The sequence below is a fragment of the Pseudophryne corroboree genome, chromosome 9 (assembly GCF_028390025.1).
Source record: "Pseudophryne corroboree isolate aPseCor3 chromosome 9, aPseCor3.hap2, whole genome shotgun sequence".
NCBI lineage: Eukaryota > Metazoa > Chordata > Amphibia > Anura > Myobatrachidae > Pseudophryne > Pseudophryne corroboree.
This window is the reverse complement of record NC_086452.1, coordinates 475,645,918-475,666,687: the sequence shown is the minus strand read 5'-3', so window position 1 is coordinate 475,666,687 and position 20,770 is coordinate 475,645,918. Positions and strand designations below refer to the sequence as shown.

The 20,770-nt window shown below is 45.9% G+C and overlaps 1 long non-coding RNA gene across 2 annotated transcripts in view; it reads left to right on the top strand.

Moving 5' to 3' along the window:
• LOC134957171 (uncharacterized) overlaps positions 1 to 19,894 on the top strand; it is a 32,612-nt gene extending 12,718 nt beyond the window's left edge. The window contains exon 3 of one of the 2 annotated variants that reach the window (XR_010186513.1): positions 19,513 to 19,894. This is a non-coding gene — a long non-coding RNA (uncharacterized LOC134957171). Of the gene's footprint in view, positions 1 to 19,459 lie in introns of both variants that reach the window. The other variant, XR_010186512.1, reaches the window with a different exon arrangement.
• The last annotated feature ends 876 nt before the right edge of the window (positions 19,895 to 20,770 follow it).

Here is a 20,770-nt window from a genome sequence, read left to right as displayed (position 1 = left end):
ATATCTCTTCCTATTATCACCCCCTCGCCCCTCCCTGGCTCTGTACATTCACACCCCATGTTCTCTGTATCCCACTAACTTTTCCTGACACCACTCAGATAAAGCCCCTTGTTATAGGAATCCTGTGCCCTCCTCCTCCGCAGCCATTAGGTCACTGATAGCCCCCTGCACACCACCACCTTTCTGCTCCAGACGTGAGGGGGATACTGAGGGACAAAAGGACCAGTCACATGCTCCTGTCACCTTCTCTCATCACTACCTGCTTGGAGACAGAGGCACGATTCGCCGCCCCTCTTCCCTCGCCCGCACGCTTTTTATCCGCTTATCTTTGGTACTTCTTCCTCCTGGCACCCCCACCCTCACTTCTCCTCTCTCTTTGAGGCTTCTCCGTGATACATATTGATGCAGGACACATCAAACAGACTCCTGCAGCATCTGATCTGGTTTAAAGTCTCTTTCATTTACAGTTCCCACTTACTGTGTCTAATTCAGGTCATATTGACTGAAGCGTGTGTATCTGTGACTCCCCCACTCCGTGTAACTCCTTACTCTGTGACACTCCAAGTGCCCTACTTTCTGCCTGTGATACTGCAGTGTGACTGTCCCCACTCATTCTATACCACCCCTAGTGATGCTGCCTTCCCTGTCCTCTTATCCCAAGTGCTACTCCATCCCCCGGTGATAGCTACACTCATACTTATGTTACTCCATCCCCTCAGTGTCCTGTTACTCTCCTCTCTATGGTACTGCATCCCCTCAGTTTCCTATTACTCTCCTCTCTATGGTACTGCATCCCCTCAGTGTCCTGTTACTCTCCTCTCTATGGTACTCCATCCCCTCAGTGTCCTGTTACTCTCCTCTCTATGGTACTGCATCCCCTCAGTGTCCTGTTACTCTCCTCTCTATGGTACTCCATCCCCTCAGTGTCCTGTTACTCTCCTCTCTATGGTACTCCATCCCCTCAGTGTCCTGTTACTCTCCTCTCTATGGTACTCCATCCCCTCAGTGTCCTGTTACTCTCCTCTCTATGCGGGTAAATTAGACCTGATCGCTGCGGTGCGTATGCACCGCAATGCGCAGGCGTGTCGCACGGGTACAAAGCGGATCACCGCTCAGCGATGGGTTTGTGCTAAGGATCTATTCACACGGGCGATCGCAAGAAGAATGACAGGAAGGGGGTGTGTGTGGGTGTCAACTGACCGTTTTCTGGGAGTGTTTGGGAAAACGCAGGCGTGGCCAAGCGTTTGCAGGGCGGGTGTCTGACGTCAATTCCGGCCCCGGACAGGATGAAGTGATCGCAGCGGCTGAGTAAGTTCTGGGCTGCGCAGAGACTGCACAAGATCTGTTTGTACCGCTCGGCTGCACATGCGATCGCACACTTGCAAAGCAAAAATACATTCCCCGGTGGGCGGCGACTATCTGATCACAGCGCTGTAAAAAACAGCTAGCGAGCGATCAGGTCTGAATTACCCCCTATGTTACGCCGTCCCCTCAGTGTCCTGTTACTCTCCTCTCTATGTTACTCCCTCTCCTCAGTGTCCTGTTACTCTCCTCTCTATGTTACTCCATCTCCTCAGTGTCTAGTCACACTCATCCCAATGTTACTCCATCCTCTCAGTGGGGGTCATTCCGAGTTGTTCGCTCGTTGCCAATTTTCGCTATGCTGCGATTTGCTGCTAAATGCGCATGCGCATGGTACGCAGCGCGCATGCGCTAAGTTATTTAACTAAAAACTTAGTAGATTTGCTGGTGTTCGTACAACGCTTTTCAGTCGCACTGTTGTTCGGTAAATAATTGACAGGAAAGGGGCGTTTCTGGGCGGCAACGGCGTTGGCTAAAAAACGCAGGCGTGTCAGAGAAAAACGCGGGAATGTCTGGAGAAACGGGGGAGTGGCTGGCCGAACGCAGGGCGTGTTTGTGACGTCAAACCAGGAACTAAACGGACTGAGCTGATCGCAATCTAGGAGTAGGTCTGGAGCTACTCAGAAACTGCTAAGAAATATGTAATAGCAATTCTGCTAATCTTTCGTTCGCTATTCTGCTAAGCTAAGATACACTCCCAGAGGGCGGCGGCTTAGCGTGTGCAATGCTGCTAAAAGCAGCTAGCGAGCGAACAACTCGGAATCACCCCCAGTGTCCTGTTACTCCCCTCTCTACGTTACTCCACTCCTCAGTGTCCTGTCACACTCATCCCAATGTTACTTAATACAATGGGGGTCATTCCGAGTTGATCGCTCGTTATTTTTTTTCCGCAACGGAGCAATTAGTCGCTAATGCGCATGCGCAATGTCTGCAGTGCGACTGCGCCAAGTAAATTTGCTATGCAGTTAGGTATATTACTCACGGCATTACGAGGTTTTTTCTTCGTTCTGGTGATCGTAATGTGATTGACAGGAAGTGGGTGTTTCTGGGCGGAAACTGGCCGTTTTATGGAAGTGTGTGAAAAACGCTACCGTTTCTGGGAAAAACGCGGGAGTGGCTGGAGAAACGGAGGAGTGTCTGGGCGAACGCTGGGTGTGTTTGTGACGTCAAACCAGGAACGAAACTGACTGAACTGATCGCAGATGCCGAGTAAGTCTGGAGCTACTCAGAAACTGCTAAGAAGTGTCTGTTCGCAATTCTGCTAATCTTTCGTTCGCAATTTTGATAAGCGAAGATTCACTCCCAGTAGGCGGCGGCTTAGCGTGTGCAAAGCTGCTAAAAGCAGCTTGCGAGCGAACAACTCGGAATGACCCCCAATGTGTATACATTTTTTACAGGGTGTATAACATGATTACAGTGTAAATAACATTTCTCTGACGTCCTAAGTGGATGCTGGGACTCCGTAAGGACCATGGGGAATAGCGGCTCCGCAGGAGACTGGGCACAACTATAAAGAAAGCTTTAGACTACTGGTGTGCACTGGCTCCTCCCACTATGACCCTCCTCCAGACTTCAGTTAGAATCTTGTGCCCGGCTGAGCTGGATGCACACTAGGGGCTCTCCTGAGCTCCTAGAAAGAAAGTATATTTAGGTTTTTTATTTTACAGTGAGATCTGCTGGCAACAGACTCACTGCAGTGAGGGACTAAGGGGAGAAGAAGCGAATCTACCTAACAGGTGGTAGTTTGGGCTTCTTAGGCTACTGGACACCATTAGCTCCAGAGGGATCGACCGCAGGACCCGACCTTGATGTTCGTTCCCGGAGCCGCGCCGCCTTCCCCCTTACAGAGCCAGAAGCATGAAGAGGTCCGGAAAATCGGCGGCAGAAGACTTCGGTCTTCACCAAGGTAGCGCACAGCACTGCAGCTGTGCGCCATTGCTCCTCATGTACACCTCACACTCCGGTCACTGATGGGTGCAGGGCGCTGGGGGGGGGGGGGCGCCCTGAGGGCAATATTACACACCTTGGCTGGCAAATAAACACCATATATAGTCCCAGAGGCTATATAGGTGTAAATTAATACCCCTGACAGAGTTTCAAAAACGCGTGAGAAGTCCGCCGAAAAAGGGGCGGGGCTAACTCCCTCAGCACACTGGCGCCATTTTTCCCTCACAGCTCCGCTGGAAGGAAGCTCCCTGGCTCTACCCTGCAGTCTACAACTACAGAAGGGTAAAAAAGAGAGGGGGGGCACTAAATTTAGGCGCAGTATATATATATATATATATATATATATATATATAGCAGCTATAAGGGGATATAATTCAGTTAGTCCCTGTATTATATAGCGCTCTGGTGTGTGCTGGCATACTCTCTCTCTGTCTCCCCAAAGGGCTTTGTGGGGTCCTGTCCTCTGTCAGAGCATTCCCTGTGTGTATGCGGTGTGTCGGTACGGCTGTGTCGACATGTTTGATGAGGAGGCTTATGTGGAGGCGGAGCAAATGCCTGTAAATGTGATGTCACCCCCTGCGGGGTCGACACCTGAGTGGATGGTTCTGTGGAAGGAATTACGCGACAGTGTCGACTCCTTGCATAAAAGGTTTGACGACATACCTACTATGGGACAGCCGGCTTCTCAGCCTGTGCCTGCCCAGGCGTCTCGAAAGCCATCAGGGGCTCTAAAACGCCCACTACCTCAGATGGCAGACACAGATGTCGACACGGATACTGACTCCAGTGTCGACGACGATGAGACTAATGTAACTTCCAATAGGGCCACACGTTACATGATTGAGGCAATGAAAAATGTGTTGCACATTTCTGATGTTACCCCCGGTACCACAAAAAAGGGTATTATGTTTGGAGAGAAAAAGCTACCAGTAGCTTTTCCTCCATCTGAGGAGTTAAATGACGTGTATGAAGAAGCGTGGGCTTTCCCTGATAAGAAGCTGGTAATTTCTAAGAGGTTACTAATGGCGTACCCTTTCCCGCCAGAGGATAGGTCACGCTGGGAAACATCCCCTAGGGTGGATAAAGCGCTCACACGCTTGTCAAAGAAGGTGGCACTACCGTCTCCGGATATGGCCGCCCTGAAGGAATCTGCTGATAGAAAGCAGGAGGCTATCCTGAAATCTATATATACACACACAGGTGTTATACTGAGACCAGCTATTGCTTCAGCATGGATGTGCAGTGCTGCAGCTGCGTGGTCAGATTCCCTGTCGGAAAATATTGATACCCTAGCCAGGGACACTATATTGCTAACCGTAGAGCATATTAAAGACGCACTTTTATACATGAGGGATGCACAGAGGGATATTTGCCGGCTGGCATCCAAAATTAGTGCAATGTCCATTTCTGCCAGGAAAGGGTTATGGACTCGGCAGTGGACAGGAGATGCAGATTCCAAAAGGCACATGGAAGTTCTGCCTTATAAGGGTGAGGAGTTGTTCGGGGATGGTCTCTCGGACCTCGTTTCCACAGCAACAGCTGGGAAGTCTACATTTTTACCCCATGTTCCCTCACAGCCAAAGAAAGCACCGTATTATCAGGTACAGTCCTTTCGGCCCAATAGGGGCAAGCGGGTTAAGGGCGCGTCCTTTCTGCCCAGAGGCAGAGGTAGGGGGAAAAAGCTGCAGCATACAGCCAGTTCCCAGGAGCAAAAGTCCTTCCCCGCTTCCCCTAAGTCCACAGCATGACGCTGGGGCTCCACAGGCGGAGCCAGGTACGGTGGGGGCCCGTCTCAAATATTTCAGCAATCAGTGGGCTCGCTCACGGGTGGATCCCTGGATCTTTCAAATAGTATCTCAGGGGTACAAGCTGGAATTCGAGACGTCTCCCCCCCGCCGTTTCCTCAAATCTGCCTTACCAACTACTCCCTCAGGCAGGGAGGCAGTGTTACGGGCAATTCACAAGCTGTATTCACAACAGGTGATAGTAAAGGTGCCCCTACTTCAACAAGGACGGGGTTACTATTCCACAATGTTTGTGGTACCGAAACCGGACGGTTCGGTGAGACCCATTTTAAATTTGAAATCCTTGAACACATATATAAAAAAATTCAAGTTCAAGATGGAATCGCTCAGGGCGATTATTGCAAGCCTGGACGAGGGGGATTACATGGTATCACTGGACATCAAGGATGCTTACCTGCATGTCCCCATTTACCATCCTCACCAGGAGTACCTCAGATTTGTGGTACAGGATTGTCATTACCAATTCCAGACGTTGCCGTTCGGTCTATCCACGGCTCCGAGGGTCTTTACCAAGGTAGTGGCCGAAATAATGATACTCCTTCGAAAGAAGGGAGTTTTAATTATCCCGTACTTGGACGATCTCCTGATAAAGGCGAGGTCCAGGGAGCAGTTGTTGGTCGGGGTAGCACTGTCTCGGGAGGTGCTACAACAGCACGGCTGGGTTCTAAATACTCCAAAGTCACAGCTGATCCCTACGACACGCCTACTGTTCGTGGGGATGGTTCTGGACACAGAACAGAAAAAAGTGTTTCTCCCGGAGGAGAAGGCCAAGGAGCTGTCATCTCTAGTCAGAGGCCTCCTAAAACCAAAACAGGTGTCGGTGCATCACTGCACGCGGATCCTGGGAAAGATGGTAGCTTCCTACGAAGCAATTCCATTCGGCAGGTTCCATGCAAGAACTTTTCAGTGGGACCTATTGGACAAGTGGTCTGGATCGCATCTTCAGATGCATCGGCTGATAACCCTGTCTCCAAGGACCAGGGTGTCTCTGCTGTGGTGGCTGCAGAGTGCTCATCTTCAAGAGGGCCGCAGATTCGGCATAAAGGACTGGGTCCTGGTGACCACGGATGCCAGCCTTCGAGGCTGGGGGGCAGTCACACAGGGAAGAAACTTCCAAGGACTATGGTCAAGTCAGGAGACTTCCCTGCACATAAATATTCTGGAACTGAGGGCCATTTACAATGCCCTAAGTCAGGCAAAGCCCCTGCTTCAAAACCAGCCGGTACTGATCCAGTCAGACAACATCACGGCGGTTGCCCATGTAAACCGACAGGGCGGCACGAGAAGCAGGACGGCGATGGCAGAAGCCACAAGGATTCTCCGATGGGCGGAAAATCACGTGTTAGCACTGTCAGCAGTGTTCATTCCGGGAGTGGACAACTGGGAAGCAGACTTCTTCTGCAGGCACGACCTCCACCCGGGAGAGTGGGGACTTCATCCAGAAGTCTTCCAAATGATTGTAAACCGTTGGGAAAGGCCACAGGTGGACATGATGGCGTCCCGCCTAAACAAAAAGCTAGAAAGATATTGCGCCAGGTCGAGAGACCCTCAGGCGATAGCTGTGGACGCTCTAGTGACACCGTGGGTGTACCGGTCGGTTTATGTGTTCCCTCCTCTTCCTCTCATACCAAAGGTACTAAGGATAATAAGGAGAAGAGGAGTAAGAACTATACTCATTGTTCCGGATTGGCCAAGAAGAGCTTGGTACCCGGAACTTCAAGAAATGATCTCAGAGGACCCATGGCCTCTGCCGCTCAGACAGGACCTGCTACAGCAGGGGCCCTGTCTGTTCCAAGACTTACCGCGGCTGCGTTTGACGGCATGGCGGTTGAACACCGGATCCTGAAGGAAAAGGGCATTCCGGAGGAAGTCATTCCTACGCTGATTAAAGCTAGGAAAGAAGTTACCGCAAACCATTATCACCGCATTTGGCGAAAATATGTTGCGTGGTGTGAGGCCAGGAAGGCCCCAACGGAGGAATTTCAGCTGGGTCGATTTCTGCACTTCCTGCAGTCAGGGGTGACTATGGGCCTAAAATTGGGTTCCATTAAGGTCCAGATTTCGTCCCTATCGATTTTCTTCCAGAGAGAACTGGCTTCACTACCTGAAGTTCAGACTTTTGTTAACGGAGTGCTGCATATTCAGCCCCCTTTTGTGCCTCCAGTGGCACCTTAGGATCTCAACGTGGTGTTGGATTTCCTAAAGTCACATTGGTTTGAGCCACTAAAAACCGTGGATTTGAAATATCTCACGTGGAAAGTGGTCATGTTGTTGGCCTTGGCTTTGGCCAGACGTGTATCAGAATTGGCGGCTTTGTCATGTAAAAGCCCTTATCTGATTTTCCATATGGATAGGGCAGAATTGAGGACTCGTCCCCAGTTTCTCCCTAAAGTGGTATCAGCTTTTCATCTGAACCAACCTATCGTGGTGCCTGCGGCTACTAAAGACTTGGAGGCTTCCAAGTTGTTGGACGTAGTCAGGGCCCTGAAAGTCTATGTTTCCAGGACAGCTGGAGTCAGAAAGACTGACTCGCTATTTATCCTGTATGCGCCCAACAAGTTGGGTGCACCTGCTTCAAAGCAGACTATTGCTCGCTGGATCTGTAGTACGATTCAGCTTGCACATTCGGCGGCTGGACTGCCGCATCCTAAATCAGTGAAAGCCCATTCCACGAGGAAAGTGGGCTCTTCTTGGGCGGCTGCCCGAGGGGTCTCGGCTCTACAACTTTGCCGAGCAGCTACTTGGTCGGGGTCAAACACATTTGCAAAATTCTACAAGTTTGACACCCTGGCTGAGGAGGACCTAGAGTTTGCCCATTCGGTGCTGCAGAGTCATCCGCACTCTCCCGCCCGTTTGGGAGCTTTGGTATAATCCCCATGGTCCTTACGGAGTCCCAGCATCCACTTAGGACGTCAGAGAAAATAAGAATTTACTCACCGGTAATTCTATTTCTCGTAGTCCGTAGTGGATGCTGGGCGCCCATCCCAAGTGCGGATTGTCTGCAATACTTGTATATAGTTATTGTTTAACTAAAGGGTTATTGTTGAGCCATCTGTTGAGAGGCTCAGTTGTTATCATACTGTTAACTGGGTATTGTATCACGAGTTATACGGTGTGATTGGTGTGGCTGGTATGAGTCTTACCCGGGATTCAAAATCCTTCCTTATTGTGTCAGCTCTTCCGGGCACAGTATCCTAACTGAGGTCTGGAGGAGGGTCATAGTGGGAGGAGCCAGTGCACACCAGTAGTCTAAAGCTTTCTTTATAGTTGTGTCCAGTCTCCTGCGGAGCCGCTATTCCCCATGGTCCTTACGGAGTCCCAGCATCCACTACGGACTACGAGAAATAGAATTACCGGTGAGTAAATTCTTATTTACAGTGTGTATAACAGTATTACAGTGTGTATAACATTATTACAGTGTGTATAACAGTATTACAGTGTGTATAACATGATTACAGTGTGTATAACAGTATTACAGTGTGTATAACAGTATTACAGTGAGTGTAACATGATTACAGTGTGTATAACAGTATTACAGTGTGTATAACAGTATTACAGTGTGTGTAACATGAGTACAGTGTGTATAACAGTATTACAGTGTGTATAACATGATTACAGTGTGTATAACAGTATTACAGTGTGTGTAACATGAGTACAGTGTGTATAACAGTATTACAGTGTGTATAACAGTATTACAGTATGTATAACAGTATTACAGTGTGTGTAACAGTGTTACAGTGTCTATAACATTATTACAGTGTGTGTAACAGTATTACAGTGTCTATAACATTATTACAGTGTGTGTAACAGTATTACAGTATCTATAACATTATTACAGTGTGTGTAACAGTATTACAGTGTGTATAACAGTATTACAGTGAGTGCAACAGTGTTACAGTGTGTATAACAGTATTACAGTGAGTGTAACATGATTACAGTGTGTATAACAGTATTACAGTGTGTGTAACAGTATTACAGTGTGTATAACAGTATTACAGTGAGTGTAACAGTGTTACTGTGTGTATAACAGGATTACAGTGTGTATAACAGTATTACAGTGTCTATAACATTATTACAGTGTGTGTGTAACAGTATTACAGTGTCTATAACATTATTACAGTGTGTATAACAGTATTACAGTGAGTGTAACAGTGTTACAGTGTGTATAACAGTATTACAGTGAGTGTAACAGTGTTACTGTGTGTATAACAGGATTACAGTGTGTATAACAGTATTACAGTGTGTATAACATGATTACAGTGTGTATAACAGTATTACAGTGTCTATAACATTATTACAGTGTGTGTAACAGTATTACAGTGTGTATAACATGATTACAGTGTGTATAACAGTATTACAGTGTGTATAACAGTATTACAGTGTGTATAACATGATTACAGTGTGTATACCAGTATTACAGTGTGTAACAGTATTACAGTGTGTATAACAGTATTACAGTGTGTGTAACAGTATTACAGTGTGTATAACAGTATTACAGTGAGTGTAACAGTGTTACTGTGTGTATAACAGGATTACAGTGTGTATAACAGTATTACAGTGTCTATAACATTATTACAGTGTGTGTAACAGTATTACAGTGTCTATAACATTATTACAGTGTGTATAACAGGATTACAGTGTGTGTAACAGTATTACAGTGTGTGTAACAGTATTACAGTGTGTATAACAGTATTACAGTGAGTGTAACAGTGTTACAGTGAGTGTAACAGTATTACATTGTATATAACAGTATTACAGTGTGTATAACAGTATTACAGTGAGTGTAACAGTGTTAGTGTGTATAACAGTGTTACAGTGAGTGTAACAGTGTTACAGTGTGTATAACAGTATTACAGTGAGTGTAACAGTGTTACAGTGTGTATAGTATTACAGTGAGTGTAACAGTGTTACAGTGTGTATAATAAGAATTTACTTACCGATAATTCTATTTCTCGTAGTCCGTAGTGGATGCTGGGAACTCCGTAAGGACCATGGGGAATAGCGGCTCCGCAGGAGACTGGGCACAAAAGTAAAGCTTTAGGACTACCTGGTGTGCACTGGCTCCTCCCCCTATGACCCTCCTCCAAGCCTCAGTTAGGATACTGTGCCCGGACGAGCGTACACAATAAGGAAGGATTTTGAATCCCGGGTAAGACTCATACCAGCCACACCAATCACACCGTACAACTTGTGATATGAACCCAGTTAACAGCATGATAACAGAGGAGCCTCTGGAAAGATGGCTCACAACAACAATAACCCGAATTAGTTATCAATAACTATGTACAAGTATTGCAGACAATCCGCACTTGGGATGGGCGCCCAGCATCCACTACGGACTACGAGAAATAGAATTATCGGTAAGTAAATTCTTATTTTCTCTGACGTCCTAGTGGATGCTGGGAACTCCGTAAGGACCATGGGGATTATACCAAAGCTCCCAAACGGGCGGGAGAGTGCGGATGACTCTGCAGCACCGAATGAGAGAACTCCAGGTCCTCCTCAGCCAGGGTATCAAATTTGTAGAATTAAGCAAACGTATTTGCCCCTGACCAAGTAGCTGCTCGGCAAAGTTGTAGAGCCGAGACCCCTCGGGCAGCCGCCCAAGAAGAGCCCACCTTCCGTGTGGAATGGGCTTTTACAGATTTTGGCTGTGGCAGGCCTGCCACAGAATGTGCAAGCTGAATTGTACTACAAATCCAACGAGCAATAGTCTGCTTAGAAGCAGGAGCACCCAGCTTGTTGGGTGCATACAGAATAAACAGCGAGTCAGATTTTCTGACTCCAGCCGTCCTGGAAACATATATTTTCAGGACCCTGACTACGTCCAGCAACTTGGAGTCCTCCAAGTCCCTAGTAGCCGCAGGTACCACAATAGGCTGGTTCAGGTGAAACGCTGAAACCACCTTAGGGAGAAATTGAGGACGAGTCCTCAATTCTGCCCTGTCCGTATGAAAAATCAGGTAAGGGCTTTTACAGGATAAAGCCGCCAATTCTGACACGCGCCTGGCCGAAGCCAAGGCCAACAACATGACCACTTTCCACGTGAGATATTTTAAATCCACAGATTTAAGCGGTTCAAACCAATGTGATTTTAGGAACCCAAAAACGACATTGAGATCCCAAGGTGCCACTGGAGGCACAAAAGGAGGCTGTATATGCAGCACCCCCTTGACAAACGTCTGAACTTCAGGCACTGAAGCCAGTTCTTTTTGGAAGAAAATCGACAGGGCCGAAATCTGAACCTTTATGGATCCCAATTTGAGGCCCATAGACACTCCTGTTTGCAGGAAATGTAGGAATCGACCCAGTTGAAATTCCTCCGTAGGGGCCTTCCTGGCCTCGCACCAAGCAACGTATTTCCGCCAAATGCGGTGATAATGCTTTATGGTTACATCCTTCCTGGCTTTGATCAGGGTAGGGATGGGTCCTCTGTGAGCATCTCTTGAAGTTCCGGGTACCAAGTCCTTCTTGGCCAATCCGGAGCCACGAGTATAGTTCTCACTCCTCTCCGTCTTATAATTCTCAGTACCTTGGGTATGAGAGGCAGAGGAGGGAACACATACACTGACTGGTACACCCACGGTGTTACCAGAGCGTCCACAGCTATTGCCTGAGGGTCCCTTGACCTGGCGCAATACCTGTCCAGTTTTTTGTTGAGGCGGGACGCCATCATGTCCACCTTTGGTTTTTCCCAACGGTTTACAATCATGTGGAAGACTTCTGGGTGAAGTCCCCACTCTCCCGGGTGGAGGTCGTGCCTGCTGAGGAAGTCTGCTTCCCAGTTGTCCACTCCCGGAATGAACACTGCTGACAGTGCTATCACATGATTTTCCGCCCAGCGAAGAATCCTTGCAACTTCTGCCATTGCCCTCCTGCTTCTTGTGCCGCCCTGTCTGTTTACGTGGGCGACTGCCGTGATGTTGTCCGACTGGATCAGTATCGGCAGACCTTGAAGCAGAGGTCTTGCTTGGCTTAGAGCATTGTAAATGGCTCTCAACTCCAGAATATTTATGTGAAGTGATGTCTCCAGGCTTGACCACAAGCCCTGGAAATTTCTTCCCTGTGTGACTGCTCCCCAGCCTCGCAGGCTGGCATCTGTGGTCACCAGGACCCAGTCCTGAATGCCGAATCTGCGGCCCTCGAGAAGATGAGCACTCTGCAACCACCACAGGAGAGACACCCTTGTCCTTGGAGACAGGGTTATCCGCTGATGCATCTGAAGATGCGATCCGGACCATTTGTCCAGCAGGTCCCACTGGAATGTTCTTGCGTGGAATCTGCCGAACGGGATTGCTTCGTAGAAAGCCACCATTTTTCCCAGGACCCTTGTGCATTGATGCACTGATACTTGGCCTGGTTTTAGTAGGTTTCTGACTAGCTCGGATAACTCCCTGGCTTTCTCTTCCGGGAGAAACACCTTTTTCTGGACTGTGTCCAGGATCATTCCAAGGAATAGAAGACGTGTCGTCGGGATCAGCTGCGATTTTGGGATATTGAGAATCCAACCGTGTTGCCGCAGCACTACTTGAGATAGTGCTACTCCAACTACCAACTGTTCCCTGGATCTTGCCCTTATCAGGAGATTGTCCAAGTAAGGGATAATCAAAACTCCTTTCTTTCGAAGGAGTATCATCATTTCGGCCATTACTTTGGTAAAGACCCGGGGCGCCGTGGACAATCCAAACGGCAGCGTCTGAAACTGATAGTGGCAGTTCTGTACCACAAACCTGAGGTACCCTTGATGAGAAGGGTAAATTGGGACATGGAGGTAAGCATCCTTGATGTCCAGAGACACCATATAATCCCCTTCTTCCAGGTTCGCGATCACTGCTCTGAGTGACTCCATCTTGAATTTGAACCTCTGTATGTAAGTGTTCAAAGATTTTAGATTTAAAATAGGTCTCACCGAGCCGTCCGGCTTCGGTACCACAAACAGTGTGGAATAATACCCCTTTCCCTGTTGCAGGAGGGGTACCTTGATTATCACCCGCTGGGAATACAGCTTGTGAATGCCTTCCAATACCGCCTCCCTGTCGGAGGGAGACGTCGGTAAAGCAGACTTTAGGAAACGGCGAGGGGGAGACGTCTCGAATTCCAATTTGTACCCCTGAGATACCACCTGAAGGATCCAGGGGTCCACTTGTGAGTGAGCCCACTGCGCGCTGAAATTCTTGAGACGGGCCCCTACCGTACCCGAGTCCGCTTGTAAAGCCCCAGCGTCATGCTGAGGACTTGGCAGAAGCGGGAGAGGGCTTCTGTTCCTGGGAACTGGCTGTCTGCTGCAGCCTTTTTCCTCTTCCTCTGCCACGGGGCAGAAAAGAGGAGCCTTTTGCCCTCTTACCCTTATGGGGCCGAAAGGACTGCGCCTGATAATACGGCGTCTTCTTATGTTGAGAGGCTACCTGGGGTAAAAATGTGGATTTCCCAGCAGTCGCCGTGGCCACCAGGTCTGATAGACCTACCCCAAATAACTCCTCCCCTTTATAAGGTAATACTTCCATATGCCTTTTGGAATCCGCATCACCTGACCACTGCCGCGTCCATAACCCCCTTCTGGCAGAAATGGACAGCGCACTTACTCTTGATGCCAGTCGGCAAATATCCCTCTGTGCATCACGCATATATAAAAATGCATCTTTTAAATGCTCTATAGTCAGTAATATACTGTCCCTATCTAGGGTATCAATATTGTCAGTCAGGGAATCCGACCAAGCCACCCCAGCACTGCACATCCAGGCTGAGGCGATTGCTGGTCGCAGTATAACCCCAGTATGTGTGTATATACATTTTAGGATATTCTCCTGCTTTCTGTCAGCAGGTTCCTTAAGGGCGGCCGTATCAGGAGACGGTAGTGCCACTTGTTTTGACAAGCGTGTGAGCGCTTTATCCACCCTAGGGGGTGTTTCCCAACGTGCCCTAACCTCTGGCGGGAAAGGGTATAATGCCAATAACTTTTTAGGAATTATCAGTTTTTTATCGGGGGAAACCCACGCATCATCACACACTTCATTTAATTCCTCAGAAGCAGGAAAAACTACGGGTAGTTTTTTCTCACCAAACATAATACCTTTTTTAGTGGTACTTGTACTATCAGAAATGTGTAAAACATCTTTCATTGCCTCAATCATGTAACGTGTGGCCCTACTGGAAGTCACATTTGTCTCTTCACCGTCGACACTGGAGTCAGTATCCGTGTCGGCGTCTGTATCTGCCATCTGAGGTAACGGGTGTTTTAGAGCCCCTGATGGCCTTTGAGACGCCTGGACAGGCACAAGCTGAGTAGCCGGCTGTCTCATGTCATCAACTGTCTTTTGTAAAGAGCTGACACTATCACGTAAGTCCTTCCATAAGTTCATCCACTCAGGTGTTGACTCCCTAGGGGGTGACATCACCATTACCGGTAATTGCTCCGCCTCCACATCATTTTCCTCCTCATACATGTCGACACAATCGTACCGACACACAGCCCACACACAGGGAATGCTCTGATAGAGGACAGGACCCCACTAGCCCTTTGGGGAGACAGAGGGAGAGTATGCCAGCACACACCAGAGCGCTATATATATATATATATAGGGATAACCTTATATAAGTGTTTTTCCCCTTATAGCTGCTGTTATGTTAATACTGCGCCCAATTAGTGCCCCCCTCTCTTGTTTTACCCTTTTCTGTAGTGCAGGACTGCAGGGGAGAGTCAGGGAGACGTCCTTCCAGCGGAGCTGTGATGGAAAATGGCGCCTGTGTGCTGAGGAGATAGGCTCCGCCCCCTTCTCGGCTGACTTTTCTCCCGCTTTTTGCTGTATTCTGGCAGGGGTTAAAATACATCCATATAACCCTGGGGGCTATATGTGAGGTATTTTCGCCAGCCAAGGTGTTTTTATTGCTGCTCAGGGCGCCCCCCCCCCAGCGCCCTGCACCCTCAGTGACCGGAGTGTGAAGTGTGCCTGAGGAGCAATGGCGCACAGCTGCAGTGCTGTGCGCTACCTTGGTGAAGACTGATGTCTTCTGCCGCCGATTTTCCGGACTTCTTCTTGCTTCTGGCTCTGTAAGGGGGCCGGCGGCGCTGCTCTGGGACCGGACTCCGAGGCTGGGCCTGTGTTCGGTCCCTCTGGAGCTAATGGTGTCCAGTAGCCAAGAAGCCCAAGCTGGCTGCAAGCAGGCAGGTTCGCTTCTTCTCCCCTTAGTCCCTCGATGCAGTGAGCCTGTTGCCAGCAGGTCTCACTGAAAATAAAAAACCTAAAACTAAACTTTTTCTTAGAAACTCAGGAGAGTCCTAGAATGCACCCTTCTCGGCCGGGCACAAAAATCTAACTGAGGCTTGGAGGAGGGTCATAGGGGGAGGAGCTTGTGCACACCAGGTAGTCCTAAAGCTTTACTTTTGTGCCCAGTCTCCTGCGGAGCCGCTATTCCCCATGGTCCTTACGGAGTTCCCAGCATCCACTAGGACGTCAGAGAAAACGGTATTACAGTGAGTGTTACAGTGTTACAGTGTGTATAACAGTATTACAGTGAGTGTAACGGTATTACAGTGTGTATAACAGTATTACAGTGTGTATAACAGTGTTAGTGTGTATAACAGTGTTACAGTGAGTGTAACAGTGTTACAGTGTGTATAACAGTATTACAGTGAGTGTAACAGTGTTACAGTGTGTATAACAGTATTACAGTGAGTGTAACAGTGTTACAGTGTGTATAACAGTATTACAGTGAGTGTAACGGTATTACAGTGTGTATAACAGTATTACAGTGTGTATAACAGTGTTAGTGTGTATAACAGTGTTACAGTGAGTGTAACAGTGTTACAGTGTGTATAACAGTATTACAGTGAGTGTAACAGTGTTACAGTGTGTATAACAGTATTACAGTGAGTGTAACAGTGTTACAGTGTGTATAACGGTATTACAGTGAGTGTTACAGTGTTACAGTGTGTATAACGGTATTACAGTGTGTATAACAGTATTACAGTGAGTTTAACAGTGTTACAGTGTGTATAACATGATTACAGTGTATAACAGTATTACAGTGTGTATAACATGATTACAGTGTGTATAACAGTGTTACAGTGTGTATACCAGTATTACAGTGTGTATAACATGATTACAGTGTGTATAACAGTGTTACAGTGTGTATAACAGTATTACAGTGAGTGTAACAGTGTTACAGTGTGTATAACAGTATTACAGTGTGTATAACATGATTACAGTGTGTATAACAGTATTACAGTGTGTATAACAGTATTACAGTGTGTATAACAGTATTACAGTGAGTGTAACAGTGTTACAGTGTGTATAACAGTGTTACAGTGTGTGTAACAGTGTGTGTAACAGTGTTACAGTGTGTGTAACAGTGTTACAGTGTGTGTAACAGTGTTACAGTGTGTGTAACAGTGTTACAGTGAGTGTAACAGTGTTACAGTGTGTATAACGGTATTACAGTGAGTGTTACAGTGTGTATAACAGTATTACAGTGTGTATAAAATGATTACAGTGTGTATAACAGTATTACAGTGAGTGTAACAGTGTTACAGTGTGTGTAACAGTGTTACAGTGTGTGTAACAGTGTTACAGTGAATGTAACAGTGTTACAGTGTGTATAACTGTATTACAGTGTGTATAACAGTATTACAGTGTGTATAACAGTATTACAGTGTGTGTAACATGATTACAGTGTGTATAACAGTATTACAGTGTGTATAACAGTATTACAGTGTGTATAACATGATTACAGTGTGTATAACATGATTACAGTGTGTATAACAGTATTACAGTGTGTATAACAGTATTACAGTGTGTATAACATGATTACAGTGTGTATAACATGATTACAGTGTGTATAACAGTATTACAGTGTGTATAACAGTATTACAGTGTGTATAACATGATTACAGTGTGTATAACGGTATTACAGTGTGTATAACAGTATTACAGTGTGTATAACATGATTACAGTGTGTATAACATGATTACAGTGTGTATAACAGTGTTACAGTGTGTATAACAGTATTACAGTGTGTGTAACATGATTACAGTGTGTATAACAGTATTACAGTGTGTGTAACATGATTACAGTGTGTATAATAGTATTACAGTGTGTATAACATGATTACAGTGTGTATAACAGTATTACAGTGTGTATAACAGTGTTACAGTGAGTGTAACAGTGTTACAGTGTGTATAACAGGATTACAGTGAGTGTAACAGTGTTACAGTGTGTATAACAGGATTACAGTGAGTGTAACAGTATTACAGTGTGTATAACATGATTACAGTGTGTATAACAGTATTACAGTGTGTGTAACATGATTACAGTGTGTATAACAGTATTACAGTGTGTGTAACATGATTACAGTGTGTATAACAGTATTACAGTGTGTATAACATGATTACAGTGTGTATAACAGTATTACAGTGTGTATAACAGTGTTACAGTGAGTGTAACAGTGTTACAGTGTGTATACCAGTTTTACAGTGAGTGTAACAATGTTACAGTGTGTATAACATGATTACAGTGTGTATAACAGTATTACAGTGTGTATAACATGATTACAGTGTGTATAACATGATTACAGTGTGTATAACAGTATTACAGTGTGTATAACAGTATTACAGTGTGTATAACAGGATTACAGTGAGTGTAACAGTATTACAGTGTGTATAACAGTATTACAGTGTGTATAACAGGATTACAGTGAGTGTAACAGTATTACAGTGTGTATAACATGATTACAGTGTGTATAACAGTATTACAGTGTGTATAACATGATTACAGTGTGTATAACAGTATTACAGTGTGTATAACAGTGTTACAGTGAGTGTAACAGTGTTACAGTGTGTATACCAGTTTTACAGTGAGTGTAACAGTGTTACAGTGTGTATAACATGATTACAGTGTGTATAACAGTATTACAGTGTGTATAACATGATTACAGTGTGTATAACATGATTACAGTGTGTATAACAGTATTACAGTGTGTATAACAGGATTACAGTGAGTGTAACAGTATTACAGTGTGTATAACATGATTACAGTGTGTATAACAGTATTACAGTGTGTATAACATGATTACAGTGTGTATAACAGTATTACAGTGTGTATAACAGTATTACAGTGTGTATAACAGTGTTACAGTGAGTGTAACAGTGTTACAGTGTGTATACCAGTTTTACAGTGAGTGTAACAGTGTTACAGTGTGTATAACATGATTACAGTGTGTGTAACAGTATTACAGTGTGTATAACATGATTACAGTGAGTATAACAGTATTACAGTGTGTATAACATGATTACAGTGAGTATAACAGTATTACAGTGTGTATAACATGATTACAGTGTGTATAACAGTATTACAGTGTGTATAACAGTGTTACAGTGAGTGTAACAGTGTTACAGTGTGTATACCAGTTTTACAGTGAGTGTAACAGTGTTACAGTGTGTATAACATGATTACAGTGTGTATAACAGTATTACAGTGTGTATAACATGATTACAGTGAGTATAACAGTATTACAGTGTGTATAACATGATTACAGTGTGTATAACATGATTACAGTGTGTATAACAGTATTACAGTGTGTATAACATGATTACAGTGTATAACAGTATTACAGTGTGTATAACATGATTACAGTGTGTATAACAGTATTACAGTGTGTATAACATGATTACAGTGTGTATAACATGATTACAGTGTGTATAACAGTATTACAGTGTGTATAACATGATTACAGTGTATAACAGTATTACAGTGTGTATAACATGATTACAGTGTGTATAACAGTATTACAGTGTGTATAACATGATTACAGTGTGTATAACATGATTACAGTGTGTATAACAGTATTACAGTGTGTATAACATGATTACAGTGTGTATAACATGGTTACAGTGTGTATAACATTATTACAGTGTGTATAACAGTATTACAGTGTGTATAACATGATTACAGTGTGTATAACATGATTACAGTGTGTATAACATTATTACAGTGTGTATAACAGTATTACAGTGTGTATAACATGATTACAGTGTGTATAACATGATTACAGTGTGTATAACATGGTTACAGTGTGTATAACATTATTACAGTGTGTATAACAGTATTACAGTGTGTATAACAGTATGCTACGGTCGGTCATCTCTTACCCTGGGATAGATTTTTACACCCGTCACAGACAACCCCGATTTAGACTCTTGCGCATTACACATTACAATCTCTGGAAATTCATTAATTTATACTACAGTATACTTATTCCACTCCCCCTCCTATCACTGTATTCTGTAATATGGATATAACATCTTGTGGGGATCGAGTAGAGTAAGATACAGTGTTTTATATTACATACAGTACGTCTGGTCCGCTAGCCCAAAGGTGTCACAGTTGCATGTGTTATATACAAGGTCGGCCCGTGTGACCCTCAGCGGCAGATACCGGTGCAGGTCGGCCCGTGTGACCCTCAGCGGCAGATACCGGTGCAGGTCGGCCCGTGTGACCCTCAGCGGCAGATACCGGTGCAGGTCGGCCCGTGTGACCCTCAGCGGCAGATACCGGTGCAGGTCGGCCCGTGTGACCCTCAGCGGCAGATACCGGTGCAGGTCGGCCCGTGTGACCCTCAGCGGCAGATACCGGTGCAGGTCGGCCCGTGTGACCCTCAGCAGCAGATACCGGTGCAGGTCGGCCCGTGTGACCCTCAGCGGCAGATACCGGTGCAGGTCGGATTACGTTCTGTGATAGAATCCTATAAATGTGAACATGCCGCTTCAGTGTTCCACCATCACTATTGTCCAGCCTCTATTCTATAATAAAATATAATAGTAATATAGAAATGGTTACACACATCACAATAATCCGGAGACACATTCCTGGAATTCCTTATACTATGTTGCATTAGAATACGGCACATTAGTGTATCCTCTCCCATTTCCCACGCTCCTGTACCTGCATGTGGTATGTTCCCCTTTCCTAAACCTGACCCCTGAATGCTCATCTCATAAAGATATTCCCAGAATGCTTTGCACTGCATCATTATCTTGTCAGCAGCTCCTTGTAATGACAGGGTAGAGCAGCAGTGAGGCACAGGGGTGGCACAGGGTCACAGCGACTGATGGGATAGGCTGTGCATCGCTGACCTCCGTAGCTATCTATGGAAATATATCTGTATACTGTGGACCACTGGTAGCATCTTCTGTATAACAGCCAGGTGACGGGGCAGTACCTGATCACTGAATAATGATTAAAGACCATCTGCAGGATCTCCCTCACGTCTCTCTGCTGTACTCCAGTACTCTGCCTCTTTATACTGCTAGTGGACTGCTCAGTCTGTCTCTCTATAGCGGAGCCACTGTCTGCCGGAAGGTATAGAGACAGATAGCAACCTCATGTCCAAGTCGTTTTTATTACACTTTTATTTATCACCCGCTTAGGCCATTTCACAGGGTTCCTTAGTTTTATATGTTTTGTTTATGAAACCCTTTATCTGCAGCGGGTGCCATGTAAGTGTGCCCCCTATGGGGTATGATGGCACGTTCTACTCGCCGTGGTCACGCCACGTGCCCTAGCGCCATGTATGGGTCTGTGGGAGAGAACTGACACAAGCACGGAGCCAGCGCAGGTAGATGGATATACACTAATTGTCTTGTACTATAAGTCGCTGTTTTC